Consider the following 20,221-nt stretch of genomic DNA (forward strand, 5'->3'; position numbering starts at 1 on the left):
CTCTAATGAAAATTACAAACATGTCTGTGCCAACTCAAAGATATTCAACTATAAGACAAAGCCCCAACAAATTATATATGCAGTTCATAGAACGTTTACAGGATGCTATGGAAAAACAAATAGCAAAAAGCAAAGCAAAGAGTCAATACTACAACTAGCACGAGATAATGCAAACGAACACTGCAGAAAAGTTATAGATGCATTACCCAAAGACAATTCATCTTTACAGGAAATGATTAATGTGTGTGCTATGGTTAGAACTGGATCATATAACACGGAGATGTTAGCTAATTCTATTACAGCTGCTGTTAAATTGATACCCCACTGCTACAGATGTGGACAACAAGGCCACATGAAAATGGACTGTCCCTGTAAGTCCATTCCACAGAGGACATTTTGAGGACATTTCAAGGACAGAGAAGTGTAAATTTAAGCTGCAACCAATGTGGGAGGTCTGGACACGCAACCAAGGTATGCAAGTCTAAATTTCATGTTAATAGACAATTTCTAAAAGACCAGGGAAACGGGAGACCAAGTGCGAAAGGGAAACGCATGACAAGTATTTTCTCACCCTCCGGTACAAGCCTGTGTGACCAGCTGACAGCAAGGACAAGAGGATCAGCTGGCATGGATGTTTCCATCTCAATCCCAATAACTGTAAACTCATTAAAGGTACATAAAGTCCCTCTTGAGGCCCAGGGGCCCATAGGGAGAGGACTGAGTGCACGGCTTCTAGGGAGATCCAGTGCCACACTGCAAAGTATCTTTGTGCACCCAGGTGTTATTTACGCTGATTTTACTGGACAAATACATCATGGTATGAACCCCTACTCCACCCGTAACTATCCCTGCTAAAACCTGAATTGCACAACTCATTCCTATTAAGTCTTCTGTCCCCAAACCAGATTCTAGGGAGCTAAGAGTCCGAGGCTTCAGATCAACGGGAAAGTCCCAAGTGTACTGGACTTAGGTCGTGGGTGACCAAAGACCTAATATGGTTTGTACTGTTACGATGCCTCAGGCAAGGCCTTCACAAATAAAGGTCAGTGGGATGATTGACACAGGGGCAGACATCACTCTCATATCTGCCAACACATGGCCTTCATGGTGGCCTACCACAACTGCGGGATCTACTGTTGCTGGCCTCGGAGGGACCACACAGAGCTACTTGAGTAGCAAACTTGTGTTGGTTAAAAATCCAGAGGGTCAAACAGCTATGATTCGGCTATATATATCACTGCTGCATCACTAAACCTGTGGGGGAGGGATGTTCTAGCAGCATGGGGAGTCCACGTGGGGATGGATTTTTAACAGGGGCCACTGTATTAAAAGGCATAAGGTATCCCACATTAGCTCTAAAATGGCTCACTACTCAGCCTGTGTGGGTACCACAACAGTCCCTTGAGAAAGAGAAACTGGATGCCCTAAAGGCCCTGGTACAAGAACAAGTTCAAGGACACATTGAACCTTCAATGAGCCCTTGGAACACCCATGTATTTGTCATAAAAAAGAAATCTGGTGAATGGAGGTTGCTCCATGATTTGAGAAAAATTAATGCTGTAATAGCGAGCATGAGTGCTTTGCAACCCTACCATGATACCTACCACCTGGGACATTTTAACTGTGGACTTAAAACACTGTTCTTTCACTATTCCATTAAACACAGATGATACCCCAAAGTTTGCTTTTACAGTGCCTTCCCTTAATAACACTGTACCTGTCAAACATTAGCAATGGAAAGTTCTGCCACAAGGTATGAAAAACAACCCCACAATTTGTCAGTGGTGCGTTGCACAGGAACTCTCATCATTGAGACAACACTTTCCAGGGGCATACTGTTACCATTACATGGATGTCATTTTGATAGCAACCCAAACCAAAAAGGAACTCACAGATTCAGCTAAGCCTGCTGCAAGTATTAAAAATGTTTGGGCTGCAGGTAGCACTGAAAAAGGTGTGGCAGCAACCACCCTAGAAATATTTGGGACTCAAAATAATGAATCAGACCATTCAGCCACGAACGATTCAACTTTCAACCAAAATTCAAACCCTAAATGATGCATAAAAACTTTTGGGTACCATAAACTGGATTAGACCCTATCTAGGATTGACCAATTCACAACTGATGCCCTTATTTAACCTCCTAAAAGGTGATCCTGAGTTAACTTCCCCCAGAAAATTAACTCCAAAGGCAAAAGCCACTCTTGAAATAGTAGAGCAGGCTATCACAAACAGACAAGTCCACCAGATATGCCCAGAGGTATGCATCACTATATTCATTCTCATTGTTGATTTTCACCCTACTGGTATTATTGGATAGTGGAATACTCACTGGCTTGACCCTTTGCACATTCTAGAGTGGATGTTTTTACCTCATCAACCAAAAAAGACAGCACCTACCATCTTTGAGGTAATTGCACAGTTAATTATCAAATGCCGTTACAGGTGTTTGCAATTAAATGCTAGAGATCCTTCAAAAATTATTATACCGGTGACACAAGAACAATTTGAATGATGTTTTGCCAACAGCACAGCTTTATAAAGCACCTTGCAAAATTTCTCAGGACAAATTGTTTATCACCTATCAAGTCATAAATTACTGCATTTAAGTGGAGAAACTGCACTGTCTCTAAAACCTCTAAATTGCCGTACATCCCTTAAAGGTATTAGTGTTTACCAATGGTTCTGGAAAAACAGGAAAAGCCATTGTAACATGGAAAGAGGAAGGTGAGTGGCAAACATTGGAAGGTTATGAGAATGGATCCCCTCAGTTGTTGGAGCAACGTGCTGTAGCTATGGCTTTCCAACATTTTCCCCACATTCCTCTAAATGTTATGACTGACTGCCTGTGTTGCTGACATCACACAGACATTAGATCAAGCACTATTAAGAGAAATTAACAATGCACAACTATTTAACTTACTAAAAACTCTGTGCTATACCATCCAAGCCAGAACTTACCCTTATTACATCTTACACATCAGAAGTCATACAAATTTACCAAGTTTCATTGCAGAAGGCAATGCTCAAGCAGATTGCCTAGCTGGCCCTGCTTGGACAGCACCACACACAGACATGCTTGCACAAGCAAAGGCATCACACGATTTTTCCCACCAAGGTGTTCAAGCATTACAATGACAATTCAAGCTGACAAACACAGAGGCTCGTAATATAGTTAACACCTGTGCCAAGGCCACACTGTACCACTGCAGATGGGGGTAAACTCTCGTGAACTGCGTGCTTTACAAATCTGGCAAACTGATGTCACACACATCCCTAAATTCAGATGTGTAATATATGTATATGTATCCATTTATGCCTTTTCATCAGCAATATGGGCTTCAGTTCACACAGGAGAAAAAGGTCGGGATGCCATCGCACATTGGCGATCAGCCTTTGCTCCTTTAGGTATCCCCCATACCATCAAAACAGACAATGGCCCTGCTTACATTTCGCAAAATACAAGACAATTCCTACAGCTCTGGGGTGTGTCACACCACACTGGTATTCCCCACTCAGCAACAGGTCAAGCCATTGTGGAGCATGCACATGGCACTTTAAAATGTATACTTATTAAACAAAAAGAAGGAATGTGTGGTGAGACCCCACAGAGTAGGGTAGCTAAAGCTATTTATACCCTAAATCATTTGACAGTATCAGAAAATTCCCAGAACTCAGTAATTTAAAATCACTTTCTTTTATTACAATCATCCAGAGATGCTCAGTAGCTCAAACCCAAGGTAATGGTGTGAAACCTTATCATAAATTGGTGGGAAGGTCCGTGGGATCTTATTACCTGGGGACGGGGATATACTTGTGTCTCTATAGACACTGGGACGCGTTGGACACCTGCCAGATGTGTATGTCCTGCCTGGAACCACAAGCAGCACACCCCTGATGGCCCCTGAACAGATGTTGTGGAGTCGTATGTAGAACAGTGATTAAAACAACTTGTGCACATACCTCATGGAAATCTGGGACTCTTGAAGTGACAGTTTATTTAAAGATTTTGTTTGTTTATAAATTGTTTTTCTGTTAGTTGGGTTCTTCTGATGATTCTAAAAGTTGAATGGTTTCTTGTTTGAAGTATTAAGTTGTACTTGTAACTTCTAAGCAGTTGGCCTGTGACATGCTAGCTTGAAGGACTGTGTTTATGGTGATCTCGCCTGACAGCTCCTGTACGTGAGTGCTGCTTCTCCAGCGGTACATGGGATACATCACTGGCTGGGGGAGCTAGGTTTGTCGAGTTGGGTGGAAAGCCTCATTTGAACTAGGCCCATGGTGTCATTTGTCAGCCTGTCTGCAAAGGGCCCTTGCAGGTAGGAGAACAGAGAACACTTTGCATTTTTTTAATAAAACAAAAAGGGGGAATTTTCATGGCTGCAGCCGGTCTGTAGCTGCAAAGATTAATTTGCGTGTAACAGACCCCCAAACTCAACCAGCCTAGAAGTAAACAAGTCCCTGGTGAGCAATGATGGGATGGATTTGAACCCAAACAGGGAACCCCAGTCAATCCTTTTCAACCCTGTATGCAGATATATGCCAGAGAGCTGGGCGGTGCTGAGACCCCAAGCAATCAGCTGTTCTAGCTTGAGAGTTTTGCACCCCCTATAAAAGAGGGCTCTGAACAATAAACTGGGCTGTTTGTTGCCGACCCTCGGTGAGTCCTGTCATGTGTCTGTCTCCAACCAACGACTGTAATGTAATAGTGGTGAATGAGCAGTTTCCATCATGTGGAATGCTGTTGTGCCCCATCTATGCTGGTCGGTTTGAGCCATGTTGGGTGGTAGTGTTTGAGGGGTGTATCTTTTGGTTTCTTTGGTGGGTTTGGTAGCACTGAGGTGCTGTTCCTTGTCCAAATCTCCCCGGGCCTTGGTGGGCCCCCTCCTTGCCTCTTTCAGGTGCACTTTGTTCATGCCACCCTTGGCCCCAAGCAGTGCTGTAGCATTGCTGAATGATTGTGATGGGGTGGTGGAGATGGCTTTCATATCTTGGCAGTGGGAAATGGTTTGGAAGGGAGAGGGGTGGTGGCCGAAGAGGAGGAGTGTGCAGGGCAGGCAGCATGCTGTTTGGGTGAGTGTGTGCTTGAGAGTCTAGCATCAGTTGGAGATATCTGTGGACTTGGAGGAGTGTGGTGGGTCCCTGAGAGTGGCCTGCTGTCCAGAGCCTTCAATCAGGGCAGGAGGCATCAGTGGGATGGGCTGCAGGAGGGTGGTTCATCCCTGCTTGCCTGTGGAGACCCTGTCTTTGCCCTTCACATATATGTATGATGACCTTCTTCTCCTTACAGCACAGCAATTTGCTCCAGTGCATGGGCTGTGTTGCAGCCTGGCCCCAGCCTCACTGTGGTCATGCCTGTTTCCCTGTTGGCACAGGCTCCTGACTGGAAAAGGTATGAGCAGTGCTGAGAAATCCCAGCCCTTGCTGCTGTTGCCTCCACTCAATCTGTGGTTGCTGATGTTGGCTGGAGATGGGCATTTGATGCAGGTGTGCTTGGTGGGGGACAGGAGCTGGTTGACTCTTCATCTGCCACATGAGTGTGTCCACACGTTCAAAGCAGATGCAAGCTTTGAGTTGGACATGGTCCCAGAGGCAAGTGCTGTTGTTGTGGGTGCAGACGAAGTCCTGGATTAGCCTGAAGTATTTGTTGATACTGAATGGTAGGTTGTGAGGCCCTTGGCCTTCAAAGAGCATACCATTGGCTGTCATGCATTGCTCCAGGTGGTGGATGTAATGCTGGAGGTTGTTGAGGAGGTCCTGCCATGCCTGGGTATCCCAGTGTTGGGGAGTGCTGGGACTGCTGAGGATGTACAAGAGGTGCTGGAGGATGTGGGGGGCAGTGGCAACAGCTTGCTGTGGGTGGTTGATGTGGAAGAGGATGTCAAAGACAAATGGCACATGCTAGTGGTGGGAGGGCTGTGGTGGGTTGGGAGCTGTCCCGGGGAAGGTGACGTCACAGGGATGCAGGTGGTGGCAAGCAAGGGCTGTGGCAAAAGCCAGCAGGAGGAGTAGGAGCACCAGGGCACCATGCTGCAGGCAGAGCTGTGGGTGCTGCATGGGTGCTGCATGGCAGGAGTCTGATCAGGCTTGGTGGTGGGTGCCCTCGGGAGGCCTTGAGGGCCCTTCACCTTCAACATCATCATCATCCTCCACTGGCCGATCAGTCTTTCATGCTCTCTTTGCCCCGGCAACTACCAGTGTCTTAGACTCCCTGTCTGGTTTAGCTGTTGGCCTGGAGCCCAGGATATTAGCTGCAGACTGAGTGACTGGGATGGTAACTAGCTTATCTCCCTGTTCCCTTTCTTCTATCTGCTGTCCTTCAGTATCTAGCAGAGTATGATAAACATATGCCAGGGCCCAGCTCACTGCAATAATCCTTTTCTCCTTAGTATTACTACGGCACTTCTCTTTCAAATACTTCGCCACCTCAGCTGGGTTCTGAATTTGTTCAGATGGGAAGTCCCAGACTATAGGATCAGAAAATTCCTTTAAAATTTGGCCCATATCTTCCCACTTCCCACTCCACTCAAGATTTCTCTTAGTTGGCTTAACCGCTAAATCACAAATCTCATTAGCCCCTTTAGAAATCTCAGCTTTCATTTTATATAAACTGCAGACAGTATAGAGAAAACTTACTAAATTAAATGCCAGAAAGGTGGTCTCTTTAACACTTAGGGGAAACTGAACATTTTCTAATAGAGGTGTAAACAATTCAAAGGAGAAGAGGGAAGACAGAGCCTGAAAAAACTCTCCCCCTGCTTCTCTCCTAACAAACTGAATGCACCACCATAACAACGAACTATACACTCCTGGAACAGATTCAAGCATCTTAACAGCCCTCCTATAAAGCATCACAAGCAAGCCCAGCCCAATGAATATTCTGGTTAGTGCCCCACGGCCCCAAAAACTACATATTAGTAGCAATACCAGAGCTATTTCTGGGTAAGGGAATAACCCTAGGTACCACAGAGGTATTAAGACCTCAAAAACTCCTGGGGACCAGAAATATTGGCAGGCTTTCACCCCGAATGACATTATGAATCCAGAAAAAACCATCCCAATACACCCACAAAACAACTAGAACCACCAATATTATTATTAAGGGTTTTCCACTTCCTCTGGCCTCGTTTCCCGGGCGGCGCACCAAGAAATGTCCTGGTTTGGAATAAATTAGGGAAGAACCTCCAAAAGGAGTCCCCTAAACCAAAACCTCCACCACCCCTTCCGCCCCCCAGCCCTGGGTTAGGGAAGGAAAAATACCTTGGAGGAAAAGTGGAAAAATCAGTTTATTGACAACAACAAAAAAAAAAAAAAAAAACTGCAGGCTCCCGCCAGAGAGGGAGGGGCAGCTGCCAGACACAACAATGTAATCCAGGATATGGGATATATGGGATAGGAGGCAGGTCAACCCAGAACATACACCATGGCCATTTTTCAGGTAAATCTAGGTTAGGCCAAGCCTCTATGCAATAATGGATCATCTTGACTCTGTCCAAGCTTTTAGTGGCCTCATCAACCTCCCATATTTCTAACATTTGTCCTAGTGGACTGTCTGGTGGAATATTTCTTATCTTTTTCTCTCTTTTCATCTGGCTCCAGCTTACTTATGTATGCCCCCATTTTCACTGGGTCTCAAATAAAAACTACGGTGCTCTTACCCTGACAGAAACTTTACTTCAGGGCAACACAAAGCAAAATTGTCTGACCTTGTTTTAACTAAACTTCTTTTAAGGTGCCCCTACAAAAACATAAATCTGAAGACGGGCAACCCAAATTTTAACTCTCGCTCACTCTTTGAACACTTGTAAGTAGCCCCAGGGACCCTCTCTCAGGGTTTGGGCACTACCCCTGCCAGAGCTCGGAATGCCCCACAGGTAGCCTGGTGACCCGCCCTTAGGGCCTCAGCCACTACCCCTTAGCCAGCACTCCTTTTCTCTCCTGTACGTCAGGCAAATCCCCGTAAGCAGCCGGTCAACCAGGGCCCAGGGTTCCAGTCACCACCTACTGCCAGGATTTGGACAATACAGTGTGCGACTCACTCACTCACCCTATCATTAAGTCCCTCGCACTTTGGGACTCCCCTAACTCTCACTCCTCTGCACCCGGACAGCGTCCTCTTGGGCACCCCCAACCAGTTCTACCTCTCCATACCCAGACAGCGTACCTCTTCCCTGGGCACCCCCGACCAATACGACACCCTCGAACCCAGAAAGCGTACCCAAGATACCCCCGACCAATGCAGACTCTTTTATCACAGCACCCTGACAGCTACCCCAGCCAGTGTCCAAAGCACCCCAAAAGCAGCCTGTCTTTGCTACCGCAGCTGGTACACAGATGCCCCAGGCCATAGCCTCAGCCAGTGCTTTATTTCTCTCTCCACACCCCGGCAGTTACCCCCAGCCAGTGTCCACTCACAAGCCCCGAAAGTAGCCTGGACAACCCACCCTTAGGGTTCCAGCCGCTACCCCAGCCAGCGCTAGTCTCTTATGACACCCCGGGCTATAACCTCAGCCAGTGTGGTGCGTGCCTCACCCTGCTCGAGCCCTTTTGCATGCTTGAAATTGGCCCAAGCATTATCCTTGACCTGCCACTCACACTCTAAATTCCTCCGCACATCCGGAGGGGGGCCCCCTATGCCCCTGGAGACGCCTCAGTCACTCCCAGTCCACTCGCTTCCTCCTTTTCCCGGCCGGCCCCCTCACGGGGGTGCGGAAACGCGGTACTCAGCAGTCCAAAATCACTTGGGGGGTCCGTGATGCTGGCCCCCCTCTCATTCACTCCACACTCGCTCGTCTCCATTTTTGTTATTGGTTGTTCTTACCGATGCTTCTCAGTGGCGTCCCACGAGGCTAGCAAGCGTCGTCCTCTGGTCTGGGATGTCCAGCTGTCCAGGAGGCTCAAGGCTGGGCTGCGCCTTCCTGTCCTGGTCCTCTTCTGGGCATGGCTTAGATCCCGGCGAGTCCCCAAATTGTTAAAAATGGGGCTAGGAGACCTGCTCCTTTCAAAGGCCTTTATTAGTCAGCTCTTTCAAGGGGGAACTCGAGGGGTAGCCTGCGCCGTCGCTCCCGTGGCCACTCCCGCTCGGGCCGCCGCTGAGGAGGAGGTGCCAGTCGAATCTGCTGCTCTCGCCGCAGAGTCGGGAGTTCCAGCCTCGCGGGAATCCCCAGGAACTCACTGGGCTCGGGTGGTCTAGGGGCGTCACCTTTGCTCAGTCTTTTTGTGGTCATGGAGAGGCGGCAGAAGCAGAATCAGTCCCTAGGTAGCTGAGGGTCTTCTCGGTGTTGTAGTGTCTCTCTTTTATCTGGATTTTGTGCTGGGTCACGGCTTTTGGGTCCTTTTGCCAGCAACTGCACTTCGGTTTGGAGCGGTGCACCATGGAAGTCTTTGGATTTTCCTATTAGGCGGGGCCGGCAGTTCGAGGAGCCAGCAGGAATGGTGACAGTCTAGCCTGACAGAAGGTGGAGGGAACCCGGATTTTAGAGGGGGTATACAACTTGGAATAAGGTTTTGAGGGTACAAATTTTGGTACAAACAGCATAACTTTCTTAACAGGCAGGTTACAACTGGCATAACATTTTAAACAGCATAACTTTCTTAACAAATGACAGACTGTGTCAAAAATGGGAATTTCTTACATTTTATTCATTTCAAACTCCTGTGGAACAATCCCTCCTGGCCCAGGCCACAGTGCTGGCAAGGTCTTGGTGTGCCCAGGCTTTGCCGCAGCCACAAGGAAATGTCTTGGCTCAGGCTCACCTTTCCTGCTCAGCCAGACCCCCAAGCGCCCCAGTAGCAGGAAATTGTCGCATCTGGCTGCTACTGGTGCCAGCAACTGCTGCACCTGGGCGCTGCAGGCGCTGCCACTTTTCTGGATCTCAACTACTGGCACTGGCAAATTACCAAATCTGGGTACTGCTGGTGCCAGCAAACATCACATTTCAGGCTCCAGGAGCTGCTAATGACTACACCTAGATTCCTTCCTTTCTTTCTTTCTTTCTTTCTTTCTTTCTTTCTTTCTTTCTTTCTTTCTTTCTTTCTTTCTTTCTTTCTTTCTTTCTTTCTTTCTTTCTTTCTTTCTTTCTTTCTTTCTTTCTTTCTTTCTTTCTTTTTTTCTTGGAGGTGCCCTCACTCTCTCCGAATCCCTGCCACTTCACCTCATCCCTCCACAGTCTCACACCTTTACCTCAGCCTTTCTAATTGCATCGCAACCGTGCACAAGACACTTCAAGGCCCCACAATTACTACAAGCACCAGGAGCTATCCTCAAAAGTATCCCCTGCTGTCCCTTCCTCAAGTGCCACACTGCAAAACCCAAACCACCCTATCCCCCCATTCTAATCCCCACCCCTCACAAACTTCTTCCCACCCCCACACTTCCATCTCCACACTTCACCACCCCATCCTATGCATCCAGTCCCATCCAGTCCCATCCCACCCCATCCCTCCTTGGCAGGAAGCCCCATGTAAACATCCCTTGGACGCTTCCAGGGATTCAGGGGCAGCCGCAGGGTGATGTGTGTGCTGACACCCTGGTCAGGGAGAAAATCTTAGGAATCAGGCAGCAGAGCCTGTGGGAACTTAGTGCTTTCCCACACTGGCTTGTGATTGTGAGGAGGAATAAAAAACAATCCTTGGAAGGTGAAAGACCGTTAGCAGGTAGTGTTTTTTCTAACTTGCTGTTTATCTTTAAGAAATGGTCGAGAGGTGTTGTTCCAAATGACCAATAATATTCATTGTACCAAAATACTGTATCAAAGGATGTGCCTCTCAATAAACTTTTGTTATAATGCCCTTCAAAGAAACCGGAGTTTTACGTATCATTATTTGAGCTGTCCTGAATTGTAACAATAGGGTGAGATCTGTTTCCTATGGATAAGGGTGACTGTTCTTTTCCAGGGGCCTGTGGCCAGGAGTGGGCTTCAGCCTCCTAAAATCATGAATATTGCAGGATATTTCCCAGACCAAGGCTTCCAAAGCCTAGAACTCTGGCTGCCCTCAGTTTGCCAAACACCTCCTCCAAACTGACATCAGGTACCTGGATGGCTCAGTTTTCTTTTCCATGGAAAAGGGCCACTGTTTGTGTCCAGGGCTCTGTTGCTGGGATTGGGCTTCTGTCACCTAAAATTATGAACATGGCAGGATTTCTCAGAAACCAAGGCTGCCAAACCCCAGGACTCTGGGTGCCCTTAGAGTGCCAAACCCCTCCTGAAAACTTGTTGGGGTGGGCGAAGCCCCAGCTGCTTTGCCCTGGAGAGAGCCAAGCTGAGGAGTTAAGAAAGAATTTCGCAACTTCACCCAGAGCCCCTAAGGCAAAAGACAAACCTTCTAGTCACGGCGACCTGTCTGGAGACCCACAAGCCCCCTCGGGATTTTATGTAGATCTGTTACAATTGATTGGTTTTGTACTCTTTTCCTCCCACCCTGGTGTCCCATAAAAACCCCTGGGTTTCCTCTGGTTGGGAGAGGTACCTCGTCCCTGGACCCCTTTCGCTGGTACCTTTGCAATAAAGTTACCACCTGCGGAAATTCCATACGAGACCTCTCTCTCTCTCATCACGGCTGTCTAAAAGAGGGGCAAACTCACAAGGGCAGGAGCTGAAATCACTGAGCTGAAAAATCACTGCTCTGCCCTCCTGCTGAGAAGCCCCTCTGCCAGCTGAGGAGCGCCCTGACCCCCTAAGGAGCTGTCTTTAGCGAGACAGGAATAAAAACTGACATCAGGAACCTGGGAGGGTGAGCATTCTTTCCCATGGAAAAGGGCCACCATTTGCGACCAGGGCCCTGTGGCTGGCATTGGGGTTCTGTCTCCTAAAATTATGAGCAATGCAGGATTTCTCCCTGGTCAAAGTTTCAAAGCCTAGGACTCTTGCCGCCCTTGGAGTGCCAAATGCCTCTTCCATACTGACACCAGGAACCCAGTGGGGTGATGTTGGAACCCTGGAGGCTGAAAATTTCAGGCTTTCTGTGTTGAGGGTAGCTGACCCTCGGGCAGGCACCACATTCAACTTGAAGCCTTAGAGTGTGCTTCCAAGATTGTGTGATGAGACAGGGGTTGTGGATGTGTAGTTAGAGTGGTGTTGTGTGATCTCACAGGGTAAAAACTTAGGTTTGGGGTTTTGGTATATAGTGATGTGTGTGAGCGAAGATGGAGGATTCAGGGTGTTGTCTGAGTTCTTCTTCGCCTTCTTCTGTCTTCTTCATGGATTTGGGTGGCTTTCTCTAATTGGGTGAAGGATGTCTGCATCGTGAACCTCGAATGGCCACTATTGGGTCAAAAGCATAAATAATATAGGTGTCACTTTGGTATTGGGAAATTATCTCTTAAATAGCCTTGGTAAAAGTTAGAAGGTCTGGCGTGCACAGCGTACAGACTGTAAGAAAAGTCTGGCTGCCACTACCCATGCAGCCGAATACATAGTGGTAAGTCAGAAGGAAGCAGTTCAACAAGAGCTACTTGTGCTGCTGCCTATTCCTCTTGCAGCCTTCTGTGGAAGCAATTGCACCTTGCCTTTAGGCTCTGAGATGTGGACAACACAATTCTAGATGCAGTGGAGAATGGAAGGACACAGTGATTGGATGAGTTGGCTGTGACTTATGTGAGGAAAGCAGAAGGTGCAGCCCTGCACTGGCTTTTTTACTAGAGCTTTTTTCTGTAAAAGCAGTTGCTGAAAGTTGGCAACTGAACTGCGAGAGTGGAAAACGTAGACGAGCATGCCTCTCTGAGAAGGAAGCGAGGCAGTGTGCTATGTGCTGTTTCAGTACTCTTTGGAGAACACAAACTTTAAGAAGGCCTTCTGTTCTGCAGAACTCTGCAACACTGAAGGTGTAAGAAAGACTAGCACCACGTTTTGAGATGAAGTTCAACAGCGGCACAATACTTTTTCCAGCAGCAAGAGCATGCTCAGCTGATTCTGGGAACCATCTTTTCCTGGACTTCTGCAATTTGGTACGCTGCTCAGGCAAGCCCCCTGCTCTGCCACTTCATTCTTTGCTTTAGGTGATCCAGGGAGAACTGAAAGCCTAGCAATGGCATTCCACATTGTCGCTTTACAACACATATACTACACACAACCACTGTGTGTTGTGCTCTATATCCAGGGCATTCAACAAAGCACCACAGTCTGGGGACATGAAGAACATGATTTTGTCCTGGCATGTTTTTCTCTGCACATGTCTCTCCATGTCTTTAGTCCTTTCAAAGCTGTAATTTGCTCGGTGCCATTCAAGCAGAGAAGAACCCTGCAAAGGGCACAGTGCTCTGCTGGTGCTTTACATGTTGTAAAAGAAAGAGGACTGCCCCTTGAACATGGAGCAAATACAAGTTTCAAATACAAGTACAAGCTCCGGGAAAGCTTGATGTCTAGGCACAGTAATCTAGGCCAGATGCAGCTGAGAAGTTTTCCCTTTAGATTCAGACAAGAAAGGCAGAATGATGTGCTATGTAGTGTTTAGAAGCAAAGTGCATGGCCCAGGCATGTTTCAGCAGAAGCTATGTGTAGGAGCAGTTCATGAACTCTTGGAAACTTTCCTTTTTAAGTGTGTCCTCTTCCAATGGGGTTTATATTCTTTACTTCATAGCTACTGCTTTTGGGTTTAGGGCATTTATTTATACTGTAGTGTTTCCCTTACACTGTCATTCTTTAAATATTACTGATGTTACTCTTTTTGCAGTTCTGGCTCAGATATTGTCACTATACATGGTAGTACCAGCGGCTGTGTGTGAGGGATGATGGATATGTCAGGATGCTCTGACAGCTTTAGTTATATAATTATTCTTTTGATCTCTGCCAGCAAAAGATGCCATATTCTGCTGGATAATTTCCTTCTTCCAAGGCAATACTGAACCCTCCTTGAGAGCTCCCTTATGAACTGTTGATTATATTAATCGCATTTCACTAACTGCCCAGCTTGGAACACTTAGATAAAAGTTTAATGTTTTTCCAGAGACTGAATACAAATGGGTGATAAAGGAGCCAAAGGTCATTGAAATTCTTCCTTTGCTCAGTGTGAGCTTCATGTTGCAAAAGACAATTGAGTCACATGTTAAGTAATAGAAGATGTACATAGGGACTTGTTCCCCTCTAAGATTGCAAAAATAGGCAAAGGTATTTTTTGTATAACAAAAAAAGTAGCAGAAGAAATCATGTTTGTATATTACAGAACATTGTGGGAGGGGAAAGCTCTTTTCAAGCTGTTTGCAGTCCACTGTGCCCTCTCCTCATCCATCATTCTGCATAGTAATGTAATACTGCCAGCATTATTTTTGTAGCTTTAACAGACAGACTTTTTCTGTAAGCTTGACTCTTGTCACAATAAAAGCCAAGCACTAATAAAATCAGTTACTTGTAGCAAGGGTCCCTAACTCTTAGGAGATCGGACGGAACAGACGACACACCAACCGATACGGCCTCCATGTCGAATTCCCCTTTATTATCAGCCCGCAGCAAGTTATATAGGTTTACTACATAGTTAATAATTGCAGGCTATAGAAAGAATGCAAACAACCCTTATTTATCTAAGTCTTAAGGTGGCTAAAGTGTTAGAAATACAACTCTACATTTAGAAACTCATTACTTCCCAGAACACCTTAATATAAGCGGTGAGTTTTCTACTACACCACAACTGTGAATTTCTAACTGCGTCACTGTGGCCTGCAGGCCCTGTGGGCTCAGGGGCCCACAGGCTCTGCAGGCCAAAGAGCCCAGTCTGGAATTTCTCACCCTCAATCAATCCAAATATAACACTCTCAAAAAAATCCCAACAGTTACTGTGAAAAACGAGATTCACTTTTTGGTAGATTTTAAGAAATAGGTTTTAATAAAAAGATAAGACAATTAGGAGATAAGGAAAAAAAGCAAAGTACAGCCGGCCAGGTGACTTGGCATTTGGCCAAGTCCACCAATTGCTATTTCACAGACTTTTTTTAAATACCCTTTCTATTGTATCAGTCTGTTGAATATTCATATTTTTCCATGAACTAGTTTCCATATTCCAGGGACTGTTTTGCATGGCCCCTCCTCGAGTCCGCCTTTTTAGAGCATGCGTGTTTCTTGGCTGCGTCTTCATTATCACCTCCAGCTCGGGCCTTGGTCCATGCTTTCTTCAGATGGTGGATGCTGATAGTTGGTGTATCAATAGCAGGGTCTTCTTTACATGTTCACTGGATGTTATCCCAGCCAAACAGACAGTTTAAGCATACTATATCACTACTACCACTATGCCTAATTTTCTTTACTAACAGCAGAAAATAAAAAATTATATCCTTACCACAAAGTTATTAATCATATAACACACATCTTGCGAAAAGCCAACTTTATAATAGGCATTTATAACAAATTCCTCCCTCTTTCTTTTTAACAATCATTTGGCTTGAGCCATTCTCTTTGTTTACTAGCCTCCATTATTCGTTCATTTTTTTTCACAGATCAATTTTGCTTCTTCAAAGGGGTCTTTTACATTATTTTGTTTCTTTAACACCATGATCTTTTGTGCTGTTCCAGATGTAGTCAATTTTGGTTCCACAGGCATTGTTATCACTTGCATGCCTTGAACTACGTTTGTGATCAGCCGAATAAAACAGGGGATTAAACAAGGAAGAAATATAAGTCCAGCAGTAGCACATAAGATGTGGAGGTGGGTGGAGCCCCGGCTGCTCTGCCCTGGAGGGAGCCAAGCTGAGGAGTCAAGGAAGAATTTTGCAACTTCAGCCAGAGCACCTAAGACAAAGACAAACCTCCTAGCCACGGCGACCTGGCTGGAGACCCACAAGCCCCCTCGGGATTTTATGTAGATCTGTTACAATTGATTGGTTCTGTACCCTTTTCCTCCCACCCTGGTGTCCCATAAAAACCCCTGAGTTTCCTCTGGCCAGCAGAGGTTCCTCGTCCCTGGACCCCTTTCGCTGGTACCCTCTCAATAAAGTACCACCTGCGGAAATTCCATACGAGACCTCTCTCTCTCTCACCACAACCGGCTAAAAGAGGGGCTAACTCACAAGGGCATGAGCTGAGAGCACTGAGCTGAAATCACTGAAAGCTGAAATCACTGAGCTGAAAAATCACTGCTCTGCCCGATGCTGAGAAGCCCCTCTACCCAGCTGAGGAGCGCCCTGGCCCCCCAAGGAGCAGTTTCTAGCGAGACATCCTTTGGGGTGGCTGTGGCTCTCTGGGTCCCAAGCGGCGGACCCCATCCACCAGCTGGCATAATAAGAGAAAAAAAATCCTAGTTTTTTCCACCATTCTATGCCCAGTAAGTTATCCCACCAACTGCTTTTTAACATTGATTCCCTCTTTTGGACTGGTACATGAGCTATTTTTCTGATATCATTGACTATATCCAGAACAGCATCTCCATTGTCATCTATTTTTAAACAACAATCAGACGTATTAAATTTTCCACACACACACCCTTCTTCAGCTAGTAAATAATCTAAAGCTAACCTGTTTTGATATACTGCAGCCCTGGTTTGGTGTTGTTGACTTGATATTAATTCCAACGCCTGACCAGTTTTGTTTGCTATTATTTCTACAACAGCCTGGAGTCTTATGATGCGGTTCAGCATATAAATTGGGGTCCGATATCCCCAACTCCCATCTTGTGCCCAGGTGGCTGGCCCATATGTTTCCAATATGCGTTCCGGGGGCCATTCATCATTTCCCCATTTTTGGAATCCTCCAATCACATCCCTTTTATCTCTTTTTAAGTCCTCATACACTGGTATTCCTAGCTGATCTCCCTTTGATCCTGGTAAAAGAAAGAATCCTGGCTGTATGATTCCCAAAGTGCAACTTCCCTTCCATCTAGAGGGGAGTCTTGGGTATGCCCTCTTTCCACATATCCAAAATAAGCCATCTGGTGCTTTCCAGTAATTCTTTTCTTGTTGATTTATATTTTCCCAAAATTTGGATATTTCTGGGATCCCAAAAAAGGATTTTTTTCTGTATCATTACATTGAAAAAGTTCAACTTCATTATTATATTCACAATTTCCCTTTTTCATTTTCTTTTGAGTACAATACCAAGTTGGTTTCTCTGGGATCCACCTGGTAAAAGTTCCATTGCTTACCTTATATCTTTTACAGGGAGTGTTTCCTACTTCATTAAGAAAGTTTTTTCCAGTACGCCAGAGACATTCTTCCCCTATCACTGTTGAGCTTAAAATCCACCCTTCTGGTCAGTTTTCCCCTTTTATATTTGTCTGGTTCCACTTAAGGAATTCAACTGGGCCTAAGCTACTGCCTTTCCATGGCCATTCTTCTGACATCAAAGCCCCTCCACAGACCCAACAGTTAGTTACATTAAGTTCCCGGCTTATTCTTTCCCCCAATTCCACAAATAGATTTTTCCCCGGTTTTGAGATATCTATCTCTCTTTTTAATTGTTGGTCCAGATTTGTATACAAATCTTGGAGTGAAATCTGTATCGGCTTTGATTTCTGTGTTAGCTTTGTCTTTTTGTTCACCAGTTGCTCTTTTACTAAATCTTGGCCTTTACTCCCAACAGCATATGTGAGACAAATCCATTTTTCTCCTTTTGGACACTTACTTCCCAATCTGTCACCATTTGCCCCCAGGTTTTCCACAACCCAATATTTTTTCCCATTATGAATACAATTTTCTAATTTGGATGGGTTATAACAGTGATTGTTGATGTGGGTATGTGTAATAAGAAAGGAACCTCGGTGTCTTTCCATATACAACTTTCGATAACACCTGTGGCATGACTTAGCCAATGTCCCATAAGGGAAAAGAAGAATGAGTGACAAAAAAAGGTATAACAGAGGTCTGGTATGGCTTGTACCTCCACCTTCCATGCCTATGGGGTTGCAACCCACAGCAGGAGTATATGATCTTCTTGGTGGCAAGTACAGTGGCCAACCCAGTCTTGCCCTCTATTTCCTTGTCACCTTCCTTTTGTTAATTTCCAGGCAAGTCTTCTTTGATACTTCTTACCTCAATTTCTCCACTGTTCCTCAGATGTTTTCCCACTCAACAGGCACTAGTTATTCCCATACAGGGCAAAGTTATTGTTTCAGTTGTTCTTAGTTCTACCAGGACGGGGAATACATTTGTTACTTCATACAATAAGGATGTTACTTTTGTGAATTACAATAATGACAATTTAAACATTTACTTTTTAACTCTTTGGGATAAATCAAGCAGGGTATATAGTATAATTCTGATGAAGGTAGTAACTCCTCTTCTGTGTATAAGTCTTAAGGTGAGAATATAAGAATCCTCTAACTGTAACAGTCCTGATCCTCCTGTTTGAAGTGGAAGTATTCATCCCCAGAGGGGGTAATAGAGGTGTTCTGGAATTCTTCCAGGCTGAACTTGAAAGTTTGGCTTTATTTCCCAATTAGGTGTGATTCTTTGTATATTTCTTGGGTTATTTAGGTTCTCCCCAGTTCATTACCACTCCGTCCTCGTTTTAGAGTCAGTTTGGTATCACCCGGTTTCGAAGTTACAGTCCATTCCTTTGGTTCTTCCACGGGTCCTTTGATCCTGCTGGCGTGGATCCACCCTCGTTCCCTGGTCCGGATCACAGCCTCAGTTGTCAGCAATACCTGAAAGGGACCTTCCCATTGTGGAGTTAAGGATTGTTCTTTCCAAGTTTTAACTAGTACCCACTCTCCTGGATGGATATTATGGATTTTAAAGTCTAACGGTGTGGTTTGAGAGATTATCCCTTTCAACCGCAGATTTTCAAGGGTTTTTGCAATTGTGTTGACATATTTCCTAACACTCATTTCCCCTACATCATAAGTGGCTGTTTCATATTGAGTGGTCAGAAAGGGTAATCCAAACATCATCTCATAAGGTGACACTCCCAAGTCTGATCTGGGTTGTGTGCAAACCCTCAATAAAGCCAAGGGTAGGCATTTCACCCACGACATTTGGGTTTCAATTACTAGTTTTGTTAGGGTTCTCTTTAAAGTCTGGTTCATCCTCTCTACCCTACCTGAACTTTGTGGATGCCATGGGGTGTGTAATTCCCACTTTATTCCCAAGGCTTGAACTATTTGCTGTAAGATTTTTGACGTGAAATGTGTTCCTCTGTCCGAGTCTATCCTATTGACCATTCCATATCTGGGAATAATTTGTTCCAAAAGGATTTTACATACCACATTAGCTGTGGTTTTGACAGTGGGAATAGCCTCCACCCAATGAGTCAGGTGATCTGTTATTACTAATAAAAACCTCCATTTTTGGACTTGAGGAAGTTCAGTAAAATCTGCTTGGATGCTTTGAAACGGTCGGAGAGCTAACTCTCGACCTCCTAATGTTGTTTTTCTCATCACCTTTTTATTTACCTTCTGGCAAATTATACATCTTTCAGTTACTTGTTTTGCCAGTCTAAAAATCCCAATACATCCATAATTTCTTAGGAAGTGATCACACAAAGCTTGAGTACCCCAATGGGTTTTTTGATGCATGTGTTCTAATATTTTCGTAGTGAGTGGTTTATTAAGTAACTGTCTCCCATCAGGAAGTTTCCATCTTCCTGATTCATCTAACTTTCCCCCTATCTTACTTAATTCTTCTTCTGCTTCACTGAATTTTGGAGTTTCCAATTCCTCCTCATTTGAAGTCAGAATTAGCTTAATCTTTTGGGTTCCATTTTCTGCTGCATCCTTAGCTTCTTGATCTGCCAGATTATTCCCCCTTATTTCAGAGGTCATTCCCTTTTGATGTCCTTTTACATGTACTACAGCTATCTCCTCAGGCAATTTTAATGCCTCTAAGACCTCCAAAATAAGACCTTCATGTATCAACCCCTTTCCTTTTGAATTTAGTCATCCCCTTTCTTCCCAATTTTTTCCAAAAGTATGTACTACCCCAAAGGCGTATTTTGAATCAGTATATATAGTCCCTTTTTTATGTGTCAAATATTCCAGTGCTCTTTTTAGAGCATACAATTCACAAACTTGAGCTGACCAATTTGAAGGTAACTTTCCCTTTTCAATGGTTTGCATATTTTTCCCATCAACCACATCATATCCTGACATTCTTCTCCCTTGTATACACCTGGAAGAATCATCCACATATATTGTTTCCCCTTCTAAAAGGGCTTGCTCTTCAAGATCTTCCCGTACCTTAGTTTGGTATTGGATAATTTCTAGACAATTATGTGTTAAGTCATTTTTTGGTTCTCCATATAGAAATTGTGCTGGATTTAAACTCTTGTTTACTTCTAATGTCAGATCATTACTGTCTATCAGG

At 45.1% G+C, this 20,221-nt stretch overlaps 1 pseudogene; it reads right to left on the reverse strand.

The window, feature by feature from the left end:
* Positions 1 to 5,349: 5,349 nt before the first annotated feature.
* LOC136373434 (interferon-like) lies at positions 5,350 to 6,057 on the reverse strand (annotated as a pseudogene).
* Positions 6,058 to 20,221: the final 14,164 nt, after the last annotated feature.

This window comes from Sylvia atricapilla, chromosome W (genome assembly GCF_009819655.1).
Source record: "Sylvia atricapilla isolate bSylAtr1 chromosome W, bSylAtr1.pri, whole genome shotgun sequence".
Taxonomy (NCBI): Eukaryota; Metazoa; Chordata; class Aves; order Passeriformes; family Sylviidae; genus Sylvia; species Sylvia atricapilla.